Source organism: Lathyrus oleraceus, chromosome 6, assembly GCF_024323335.1.
Source record: "Lathyrus oleraceus cultivar Zhongwan6 chromosome 6, CAAS_Psat_ZW6_1.0, whole genome shotgun sequence".
NCBI classification, from domain to species: domain Eukaryota; kingdom Viridiplantae; phylum Streptophyta; class Magnoliopsida; order Fabales; family Fabaceae; genus Lathyrus; species Lathyrus oleraceus.
Window position 1 is genome coordinate 241397074 of NC_066584.1, and position 10760 is coordinate 241407833.

The 10760-nt window shown below is 37.4% G+C and overlaps 1 long non-coding RNA gene across 4 annotated transcripts; it reads right to left on the reverse strand.

Moving 5' to 3' along the window:
- Positions 1–4: 4 nt before the first annotated feature.
- On the reverse strand, positions 5–3289 carry LOC127093039 (uncharacterized). Of its 4 annotated transcripts, none has more exons than XR_007792395.1 (7): positions 2731–3289; positions 2365–2626; positions 1514–2262; positions 1067–1416; positions 886–989; positions 678–793; positions 5–389 (listed from the first exon to the last, which is right to left on the reverse strand). It is a non-coding gene; the product is annotated as an uncharacterized LOC127093039 (long non-coding RNA). The 4 variants fall into 4 exon arrangements; XR_007792393.1 differs by having other exon boundaries at positions 678–989; positions 1514–1782; positions 1979–2262; positions 2731–3286; XR_007792394.1 differs by having other exon boundaries at positions 678–989; positions 1538–2262.
- Between the last annotated feature and the right edge of the window lie 7471 nt (positions 3290–10760).

Below are 10760 nucleotides of genomic sequence, written 5' to 3' on the forward strand. Positions count from 1 at the left end.
ATCATAAGCATAATATAAGCATTGTTTTGAAATTTCCAAACTGGAGAAATTAATGAAGAGTACTGGTGGAGAAATAATTCAAGTACAAGGAGGATAACAATAATGGTTTACAAAAAATTAAAATGGTCATCGCGGCGGAAAATTGAGGATCTTCTGGTTACAGTTTGCAGCAGAACCATAATCATTTAGGTTTCATTCAATCAAGTGTTGATAATGATGCTATTGCGTTTTTCCGACGGGTTGATGAATTTTCAAAGCTACTCTTCTTGTATAATCTCAAGAACAAACAGCTCGACACGGGATCTTAGTCTTTCTCTTCATTCAATCCAAGACAATTCAGCAGTTGCAAGTGGGAGCCTTCACGCTAATCCTGTCCATGTGTGCGTGACCTGCAAAGGACCTACAGAGATCAGCACATATACTATTGGCCCTTTCAAAACTGAAAATGGTGAAAAGGAAAAGATTAAAGTGAAAGTTTGTTTGAATCTTCATGGAATTGTAACTGTTGATTCGGCAACTCTCTTCGAAGAGGAAGAAATTGAAGTTCCAGTTACCAAAGAATCAACAGAAGAAGATGCCAAGATGGAAATTGATGAAGCTCCTGCTGCTGTTACTATACCCCCACCTGCTCCAATCAGAATAATAAAGAATTTGCGCATATGTAATGATTGTCATACCGTAGTAAAGCTAATCTCCAAAGCATTTGATCATGAAATTGTCGTAAGGGATCGTCATCGCTTTCATCACTTTAAGCATGGTTCTTGTTCTTGCTTGGACTTTTGGTAGCGGAAGACTGCAAAACCGTATCAACAATTAATACGAATGGCTCCTGTTGGTATAGAATGAGGGCAGCAGATCATGAGCGTAGTGAGGATCATCAAATACATTGCTCTAGAGAAGTTCCAGGTTCAGTTTTAAAATGGCTAAAGTTGGTAAGATGCGGTGCAAGTCCCGGTCTCGAGGTCACAGGGAAACCCCATATCTTTTATCTGGTGCAAGAAGAAATATGAAAAATGTTAAGTGCCTTTCTAAAGAAGGTTGAAAAGAAAGACTGGAAAGGTGCTACCTGCTCAGTCTGTATGGAAGTTCCCCATAATGTTGTCCTGTTCCTGTGATCATCATATAACAAGGGCTGTCGCCCTTATATGTGTGCTACCAGCCGTCGCTATTCAAACTATTTTGAATGGTATAAAAAGGCATACACGAAAGCAACTTCTGTTAGTTCGCAGCAATTAACAGACTATTCAACTTTTGAGCATTACAAATGATACAATAAATTAGTTGTTGGTCATTAACATTGGACCAAGCAATCTCGAGAAAATCTTATTCGTTGTTCACTTCAGGACAGTTTCTATTTCCTTTTCTTTAACGTCAACTGGTTTTCATGATCCATCACCCGCAGACATGGTTGTAAACCTGCGGAACATATCATGCAATTTTCGAAAGTGTAAGCAAGAGAATGCACATGAGTATATGGTAAACTTATTCGAGTCAATGCATAAATGTTGCCTACCTCCTGGAGTGACCAGGGAATCACCTGTTGCTTTTGATAAAAGGTTTTATTCATAGGATCTTCGGTGGTCGGCTACAAAGTCAAGAGAAGTAAATGCAGTGTTCTCATTCCTCCAACAGATTTTTTCTCGGATGGAGCAGAACAGCAATACCAATGCCAAATAGAAACTCCGTTCATCAACCAGCTTCTGAATCAAGGCTTCCTCTTAAGCAATATAGCTGATGCGTTTTTGTTAGAATTAGTTGTTGCTGCTGTGATTGTGTCCACATCTGCAAAAGGTCAAAAAATGTGCATAAAAAAAATCTGAAATAAAAACATTATGGCAATGAACTGTAGAAGATTGAGCCCGATGACAATCTTCAAGGCGTAGTCGATCGCTTTATTGAAGGTTCTGCTAGGATCAAAAGGTCTGTTAATTTAAACAAAGGCGAAGAAGTAACAGAGAATAATGAGTCGGTTATATACGAAGATGTGTCTATGGAAAGAGGTTCTTTCTTAGTACAATAGGCCATGAGGCATTCCGTGCTCAGAATTTAGGAAGTGCCAAATCAAGACTCAGCCTATGTGCAGAAGACATTCGTAGTCAGATAGAAAAAGTTGGTAACACTTCAGAGTTATGTTCACAACTTGGAGCAGTCTTGGGTATGCTCGGCGACTGCTGCCGAGCAATGGGCAATAGCAATTCTGCATAACTTATTTTGAATGTTCATGTTGGAAGAGGATTCGTGGTCTTGTAAGCCGGAAGAGTTCTGCACAAACATCAGATTGCAAGAATTATTCATAAGCTCACCGACTCGACAATAAACGTGAAAGGTGGGATTAAAGACAAGTGAGAAGAAACAGGTACTAACCAAAGAAAGAAGCTTGATCAACGGAGTCTCGTACCGTATAAGTCGTGATGTGAGAGCACTGAGCACCATAAACAGACCAAAATCCCAAACTAATCCAACTCTTACTCGAACAAGGCAACTTCATCACTTCAACACAAAATCACAGCATTAACACAAGAAAAATCAAAGCCAAGCTCGACCAAGGACTTGCACTCGTCGTAAAGCAACACTGAACCTCAATGCATTGCGAAGACACCCTCTCCATTCATTTGCTCGCATTTCACTGCAGTAAAAAGACACATCAACTCGGTAAGACTGTAAAAATTCCACAAACAACCCAAAAGAGGAATTAAGACAAACTCAGGAAGAAAGTATATGATTCGTTACCTTTTCCAGACGAAACACCAAATGAGGTAGACAACTGTGAGCACCCTAAAGGATTTCGCAGGGGTACCCCTTTTGATCTGAGTAACCAGCTTAAAACCCTAAACAAGGTGAGTATAAAAGGAGCCTCCTCCTCCACCAGTGAGGACGAAGAAAAACCCTAGAGAAGAGAGAAAGGAGACAGCGGAGGACGAAAAAACCCTAAAATTTTCGACGGCTACTATATCGCCACCACAAAACCCCAAAGGCCGATGAACCACCACAACTGCATCTGAAGATACACTCTGCCGCCGCTACTGTTGACACGCCTAGCAGGTATCTTTTAAAATGTTTGCTTCATTGATTTTCGGTTTGGTTTGTTTGAGAAGTGAGAGAGAGTATGGTGCGAGAGGTTGGTATGGTGCGAGAGGTTGAGAGATTGGGTGAGGCTGAGAGAACGGGTTTGTCTTCTTGAGGAAAGATGGACGAGTCTTTTGTGAAGCTTTGTTTCACGTTCCCAGTTCTTCCTCTTTTATTTATTTTAAAAGCAATTAAAACCTATTTTGAACTTAATGACCGTTGGTTTTTCCATGCAACCTTTCATTAACATATTGTCTGCTGGTATTAATGATGATTAAAGTGTTGATTCCCACCCAACAGCCAGGCGGCTAAGGTTGATCTTTGGGATTCTCTCACCATTTTTTGTGGGCTTTAGTTAGCCCAACAGACCATCTCGTTCTAGTTTTTTTATTTTAATTTTAATTTTAATATATTCTTGTTTATATATTCAAGTTGTTGTTAAGGTAACAAATGAACGTAAGTGACTGAGTGGAGAGGAAGCAATTTCACTTTCTTTAGTGGGATGGGTTAGATACTTGGGAATATCATATCTCCATTTATTTTATTTTTTATGCTTACTATTTTATTTAAAAAATTTATAATTTCTTACTATTTATTTTGTACCTTTTATTTAGTCCTTTTTATGCTTGTTGATTTTATCCTCTCCGATTTAATCTTTTTAATGTGTTGTAAATAATTTATTTATTTATTTATTTATTTCATCCGGTTACTTTCAGACATATTCTCCACGAACTCATGCGCCATATCAATTTAATGGATCAACACCACAAACATTCACATTAATCCTTCTATTTAAACGTATTTTTCAATAAAATTTGAAGAAAAAGATTATCCTGGATGGAATATCCAGTTATAATCCTGAATATTAGGCTCAAGCTTAAGAGCTTGCAAGCCATAAATATTCGTCTTCCCTCCAAAACATTCGTAAATATTCGAACCGTTTTCTTAGCAATATTGGAAAGAAACAGACTGCCTGGGTGGAACGTCCAGACGTAGTCCCGAGTATTAGACCCAAGTTGTAAGAGCTTGCAAGTCCCAAATACTCGTCTTTCAAACTTCAAAATGCTTAATTCCTACCTTAACACTTTTTCAATAAAGATGGAAATGGAACATGGTGTATACCGTGCACTCCTGAGATTAAGATTCGAGGCGGATGCCTTGCCTATCTTAGCTCTCGCCATCGTTTAAAATTGTCAATGCGGTTTCTTCAAACCCTTTCTCAATCAAATTCAAAACACTTAATCTTTATTAAACACTTTTTCCAATAAAGATGGAAATGGAACATGGTGTATACCGTGCACTCCTGAGACTAGGATTCGAGATGGATATCTCGCTCATCCAAGTTCTCGCCATCACTCAAAATACATCCAACCAATCAAACTCTTTTCTTCGCCGCCGTGCGATTAATCAAAAAGCCTTTTTCATAAACGAAAGATATATTGTCTTAAGGTGATGCAAAGCAATGTTTCGGCCACGATTGTTGAGTCGAGATAAGTGACGTTTTTCCGAATGCTGATTTATAAATCCATTCGATGTGTGGTATACGTCCGCTCCTCATCTGTTTTGGGTAAAGCAATGTTTTTGTCGATTAATACAATATAGCTTTCGCTAAAATCTACCAACAAACAAACATTTTCTACCCAGAACTACGTAAGCCTTGATTTCTCTATTGAAATACGTAGGAGCAGGATTTGTAAATCTTGTCAGGCCCACTAATAAAAACTTAGGTTTAGTCCTTCGTCAAAAAACCCAAAAATATTCTCCTCTCATACTTCCTTTCTTTCTTTCCCACCTAATAACTTAAAGCCTAACATTTCAACTAACACTAATGCACACAACTAACCTAATGGTTCCCGTTGGGTACAACGGACGTGAGGGGTGCTAATACCTTCCCCTTGCGTAATCGACTCCCGAACCCTGATTTGGTTGCGACGACCATAATCATTGTCGTTCTTTCTTGGGTTTTATCGATATTTCCCCTTTCCTTTTTTAGGAATAAATAAAGTTCGGTGGCGACTCTGTTCAGTCCATCATTCCGAGCGTGCGATTGCGCTTTGCTTAAGTTGTGTTCTCATTTTTTGAGGTGCGACAAAAGCCACATGGCTAGTTGCAGACTTGACAATGAATTGACTTGAATTGCACTAAAGTATATGAATAAAGGTAAACACTTTGAGCAACTAAGACATTCATCTTGTACCCAAAATGTTAAGAATGGGGATAAGAATGCTCTCTCATACCCCTTCTCTACTACTTAAGGCTTATGACATGCAATCCTTGTCAATGTCTGACAAGTTGTTGAAACAGGTTCTTAGGGAAGCTTTGTGGGGATGAGGAAGATGGTTGATTCCTTGAATTGATCTCGAGGTCTTATACTTGTTGGGAAACTTGAGCTCTAAAATAATAGAGATAAGTCTCCTCAAGTGACCAAGATACTTATGATCACTTGACAAAGACAAAGGGAATATGTGCAAAGTCAAACGATTTAGTTGATCAAACAGAATTTGATCAAACTAAATCAAAGGGATGAGATGGATAAAATACACAATGCATGATCATACAAAGACTAGCCTAGGGACTCATTGTTAGGTAGCCTAAGAGTAAGCCATGTGGATGCAAAAGTGTACTAAGTCTAGATCTCATTGTTAGGTAGCCCAAGAGTAAGCCATGTGTGTGCTAATGTGTACTAAACTAAATAAATGAATGTGATAAGTAGAGGTATAAGGCAATGAACAATAAACAAGATGACAAAATCACAAGTTCAAAAGGTCAACAGGTAAACAAGATGTAAGTAATCAAGTGGTCAACGAGTCTATGGTCACTCCAAATAAAGCATAGGTCTAAGTCCTAAGTCCAAATTCGAAAGTATTCAACATCACTCCAAGTAAAGCATGGGTCGTAAGGATCAAGTTTATCCATTTTATCATGTTTTGATTCATTGAGATTGTCAAGCAAACTAAGATAAGAAGTATAATATGAACAAGACAAGATGAATAATATATGAAGTGAAATGATGAATAATGAGACATGAAAGTAAATTGCAAGAATATAAATTAAAAGAATGTAAAGTGCACAAAAGTAAATTGCATAAAGTAAATGTTAGGAGTTAGAGTAAATGGCCAATTAATTGTGTCGGACAATTTAGCAGTATGTTAAGCAATTGTCGCACAATCTATATGAAGATCATACTATGGGAGGCCGGGTAATGACAATTTATGTGTCAAACATGTTAGAGTAATAACACAAGTTATACTCCTAAAATATGTAACACAATGGTTAAAACAAAGAAGAAAGATAGATGAAGAAGGAGAGATTAACAATCAAACTCAAACAATCACAAAGGATCATCTATCAACAAGTCAAAGAATCAAAAGATATGATACACTAAGGGATAATCTATCATTATCCAAAGTGTCAAAGATGATCAAATGGTCATCCATCAACATGTTTGAAATATTGAAGATTCAATCAATCAAAGGATCGTCTATGGATGACTTGAAGTGTTGAAGATAAGATCACTCAAGCAAAGTCAAAAGAGTGAAAACTTTTGAATTAAAAATGAAATAAAAAAGAATTAAAAGGATTTAAAAACGAATTAAAATGAAAAATAAAGAGAAAATTCCAAACCATGAGCAAAACAATGAAGAATTGACTAAGAAAAATACACAAAGTCCCAAATATTACTCATGAATGGATTTCAAAAGTTGGATGCAAAAAGGTTTGAAATTGATGAAAAAATAAATTTGAAATGAAAATTAAAAAGAAAAAGAATTAAAAATAACCAAAAATGCAAAAATAATTTTAAAAATTATGAAAAAAATATATGAGATGCAAAGTATTTTTGTAGAGACTGTGTAAAATATTTGGATCAAATTGAATTTAAAATGAGTGAGAAATTATTTGGAAAAATAAATAAATAAAAGAAAAATAAAATAAAATGAAATAAGGCGTCAACAGTAAGAAAGTTCAAAAAACAATGTGCTGGCACAATGTGATTGGCTGAGATTCGAATTTGGCACTATAATACACACATCCTCAACTGCATCTTCAACCTTAAGCTCGATTTTGCAAATCCATGAACTTGTGTTTTAGTAACACCTAAGCATGGAGTTAGCTTAACAACACATCATCGTTCATGTCTCCTTGCATCTGAGCCATTGATTGGCCCAGAGCAGAGAGAGTTTTGCTCAAGAACATGAAGCATCCTAAGTGTTCAAAGTGTTAGACGGTGTGGCTAGTGATCGAGAGGGGGGGTGAATAGATCACCTCTTTTAAATAAACGGATTTAAAAAAATCTTATCAGAGTTATTGAAACTTAGCAGGAAAATTACAGTCCCGAATCGACTTCCGTCTAATCTGAACCGCTACTAGAAAACCGGACACGCGAATTTATTGCTGGATTTGAATAGGAACGATAGAGATTATTAACACCAGAATATTATCAAATCAAATGCACTTATCACTAAATTCTAATTCCAATGAATAAAACTCACCTGACAGTTTTGTCAAACATTTGGTGTGTATGTGATCAATGATGAACAATGGTGGAGTTTAGATAAAGAAGTTTTCTTGCCACTATTGTATCACAAAATGTACAGCCACAATACACCAACTGAAATCATAAAACTGTTGAAAACATAAAGATAGATAAGGAAAGAATACGATACGCAGATATTTGGTAAGGAAGTTCCCCACTGTCGTCCTCGCGTGTGGGTACGTCTCCCTCTCAATTTCAAATGAAATTGAGAACTGTTGTTATCAATAATGCTGAATTCGTTGATACAAGGTTACAATACAAAGACAGAAATCTAAATCCCAAGATTTTCTTCTTGTATAAAACCTCCACTTGATCTGAGCTCGATCAAGAATTTCCTGCAAGAAATTGCAAACAATTCACCGGTTCCACGACCTGTTTGCGAAATTACCCAATTTCCAAACCCTACGCTATGGCTGAATCTGTTCTGCAAACGTGACTAACAAACCCGCGAGAACACTCCAATTCTTGAAGGACAAACCATTTGGTTTTTCCTCGAAACCCCCTTCAACCTTCAACTCAGCTAGATCCTCGATCGTTCCACTGAACACCTTAGCTAGATCCTTGATCGTTCCACTGAACGTTATCTCGTTGATCCTTTAATCCAAAGGACAAGAATGATTATGTGTTGATGTTCTTGAAGAAAAGAGATTGAGAAGATGAAGAAGATGAAGTCTCTTTCAGGTTTCTAACTGCTCAAAACAATTGCTGCTACACACTCCTTTGATTTGTGTTACAACTGTTTTTCACTTCTGAATTCGTCCTGTTTAACTGAGCTGTCAAAATACTTCTTATATGTGAAAGACAGAAGCTGTTAGTAGACAAAACAGAATTATGTATTGATACAAAAGATTATGCATCGATACATACTGTAGCTTTGATTAATTTTAGAGAATTAATACAAGCATGTATCGATACAAAGCTCGTATGTATCGATACATAGAACATTTTAACTAAGCATGTATCGATACAAAGCTCGTATGTATCGATACATAGAACATTTTAACTAAGCATGTATCGATACAAAGCTCGTATGTATCGATACATACTGAAGCAAAAACGTTTTGTGATTTAAAACAAATTTATGTATCGATGCAGATGAACATGTATCGATACATACTGACACAAAACAGTACAATGATCACACAATTTGCTATCATTCAAAACTTATTCAAAGTAAAGAATTTGCTCACAAACTCCCCCTTTTTTATGATGGCAAATTTTTAGCAAGATGTGTGATACTCCCCCTGAGTTTGTGCATATCTGTCAACATCTGCATTTCTCCCCCTTTGTCAACATCAAAAAGAAGAAAAAAAACAGTTTTATCAAGGCAACATGTTGTAGCAGGACACAGCAAAAATGATAAAGAAGCTAACAATCACAAAGAAGGAAGCTTAAAAAGTAAAGAATCACTCATAAAGAATGACAAATAAGGGCAATAACACCAGAAGTAAGCAGAAGGAAATAAGCATTTAACTAGTAGAAAGTATTTAAAAATTACATAAGCCAAGACATATAAGGTGCAACTAATCTGAAAAGAAAAAACTCAAGCAACATGCAATGAAATGCAGTGAAATGAAATGATGATGGTTTAATGTGGATTATAGCCACCACATGACTCCTCGTCATCTCTATCAGGATCTCTGAAGCTTGGCGGAGGCGGAGGAGGAGGCATTGCATCTGGATTGTGGCCCATGAAGGTGTAGTGCCTGAACCGGTCTTGAACTTCAACACTTCTGAATCTGTCCATAATACCAGGATTGGCACGGCAGTCGTCCATAAAACCAGACATTTCATTGTAGAAGACTTGGTGCCACTTAACCAAGTCTGTGTGCCAAGAGTGTTGGTTATGGTACATCCGTGTATGATCGTCATGCCACTCACGATGCTCCTTATGCCACTCACTTTGTTGTACATGCCAAGACCATGCCTCTTCATGACGTTCTTGGTTGGCAAGCTCCATTTGTTGAAGCATTTGAGTTAAGTGCGCAGTAGGTGTTGAAGATGAAGCACCGCCGGAGAACAGAGGAACCGTTAGTTCAGGTACATAGTTGGTTGGAGACCACCTTTGTGGCACCCAATCACCCCAACCAGCATTGTCATCAGCTGCAGGCACATCTGCTTCGTTCACATCATGCATTTCTTCATCAGGTTGGTCTTCAACTACATGAATTCGTTCAGAAGGCACATCAAAATTATAGATCCTTGTTTTGGATTTCCTTTCAAAGAAATAGAAACATTGACGTTCCTTGTCCCACCGATATCCCATATGAGATAAAGTGGAAGAGTCAAACTCTTGAGCAGCAGATGGTGATATGAGAGGAACTAAAGGGATTGCAACATTCCAGAACGTAAGAATTTTCATGATTTGAGACGCATAACCAAGAGCAACATTCTTGGCACTGTTACGCACGAAAAAGAGACGCTTCACAAAGTAATTCGCCCAATTCAAGGGAACCTTATTTTGAAGAGTATACAAGAGATGAATGCCTGCCCTGTCTAACCTAAAATGTCCACTGTTTGCTGGACGCAGAATGTGCGAGATAATCCACTGAAGTATACGAGGAATTTTCTTAATCATACCAGACGTAACCTGTTCATCCTCACCCAGCGGTCTGTCCAATTTCAAGATAGATAGAGTAAACTCCTTCAGGTTTGTAGCGGTGTATTCGTCGCTATATGATTTATTGATTAAACCATAAGCAAAGTATACAAGTAAATAGAGTCGCCACCGCACTTTTATTTATCCTAAGGACTGGCTAAAAAGCGAACAAAAGCCTAAGAAGTTTTACTCGTAGAAAACTAATGAAAAAGATCAGAGATCGGGGTAAGGGGTAAATTACGCAATGGGAAGGTGTTAGGCACCCATCACGTCCTAGGTACTCCTAGGGAACCTTTTTCACACTTGTTGTATAAGAAAAATATTTATTTGTTTTTGACATATTGTGCAAACATGAGTGGGATGATGAGAAAAGAATGTACAATTAGTTATTTTTGTGTTCGAACGGATGAACCCGTTGCCTACGTACCTTCCATCAAAGGTAAGGATCAAAACGCCGTAGTTCGGCTAAAAACTTCCAAAAGTTAGTGGATTCAATTTTAAAACACAAGCTCAAAGGTCTTACGTTACCCACGGGAGAAAACTCAACCTTAAGAAACAACA